This window comes from Sinocyclocheilus rhinocerous, unplaced genomic scaffold, assembly GCF_001515625.1.
Source record: "Sinocyclocheilus rhinocerous isolate Xijiao unplaced genomic scaffold, SAMN03320098_v1.1 scaffold1275, whole genome shotgun sequence".
NCBI classification, from domain to species: Eukaryota; Metazoa; Chordata; class Actinopteri; order Cypriniformes; family Cyprinidae; genus Sinocyclocheilus; species Sinocyclocheilus rhinocerous.
The window spans coordinates 153,496-154,821 of record NW_015628268.1 but is presented as its reverse complement, the minus strand read 5'-3'; the positions used below and the strand labels follow the sequence as shown (position 1 = coordinate 154,821).

The following is a 1,326-nucleotide window of genomic DNA, read 5'->3' as shown; positions in this document are numbered from 1 at the left end:
GATTACTCTCCGAAATCGACGATTCAAAAATCCATGTTTCAAGATCAATGCATATGCATCGTCAGGGTTTGTAATCGATGCATCGAGAAAACGAATGAGAATCGTTACACCCCTAGAATTTGGCTACATTAAAATATAGTATGTGAGCACAGAGGGGCAAACAAATGTAAAAGGCTATATACGATGCGATGATGTCGAAAATACGCAAATTAGCATAGTATGACATCATACAGCGATATTTAGCGACTTTTCAAGCGGCCTTTAGCAACTTTCCACTGAAAGGAGTTGGCAACCGTGACTGCAGCTGCAGACTCGCCAGAGTATTCACACTGGAAGCGTTTGTACAGCGTCACAACAGCAGCTCCAAAGCTACATATTTCTTTACAAAGACAACTATAAATTTGTTTTAGAAGTTGGTCAGTTATAAACTTGAAAATTTTGAAAGTTTGTTAACATGGGGATTCGTATATAAATTGTAGACTACACAACAAAAACTGCTCTGATCATGACGTTTCAGTCACACTTGATATAGAACGTGCTGTTTTATTTTTTATAATACACCATACTTTCACCCAAACCGAATAATTTAAAAAAGTTTAAATTGGTAAATCTTCTGTACATATTTTTGATTCTTCATTTTCTTTTCTTACATACTCCAATTCTTGTTAAAACACCCTAGACATGCTTATTCTGTGCCTTTTGAGCACTTTTTGTTAAATCATATTTATTTTTGTCCATCAAAAGTGTGCTGTCACTTTAATTGAGGATGAGCGTCGCAGCAAAAATAGACTCTGCGCCGAAACCATCGCTTCAGCGCTGCTCCCGCGACGCTCCTGCTCCCAGTGTGAATGCGCTCATTTGTTATAGTGATGTCCGGTTCGTGAACGATTCGTTCTTTTGAACCGGTTCTTTTTAGTCAACCGGTGGAACCAGTTCACCAAATCGAACTGAATCGTTCAAAATGGTTCACGTCTCGAGTCAGCACTGATCAACAATTTTCTAAAGTTTCTCACTTTCGGACATGCCTGACAGTCCCTAAGACTCGAAATAAACCAATATCCCGGAGTATATGTTGTTACTCCTGTAACTCCAATAGCACTGAAACATGCTTTGATCACAGTAATAAATTAATTAATCTATTCAGCTTTGATCACAGGATTAAATTACATTTCAAATAGAAAGCAGTTAAATAATAAAAATATTTCACAATATTACTGCTTTTGCTGTATTTTGGATCAAATAAATGCAGGCTTGGTGAGCAGAAGAGAATTCTTCAAAAAACATTAAAAATCTTACTGTTCAAAAACTTTTGACTGGTAGTGTGTG

At 36.9% G+C, this 1,326-nt stretch overlaps 1 protein-coding gene across 1 annotated transcript in view; it reads left to right on the top strand.

The window, feature by feature from the left end:
- The window catches only part of LOC107737254 (pleckstrin homology domain-containing family A member 3-like), a 7,693-nt gene that overhangs the window by 3,238 nt on the left and 3,129 nt on the right, over positions 1-1,326 (top strand). The window lies entirely within an intron of this gene.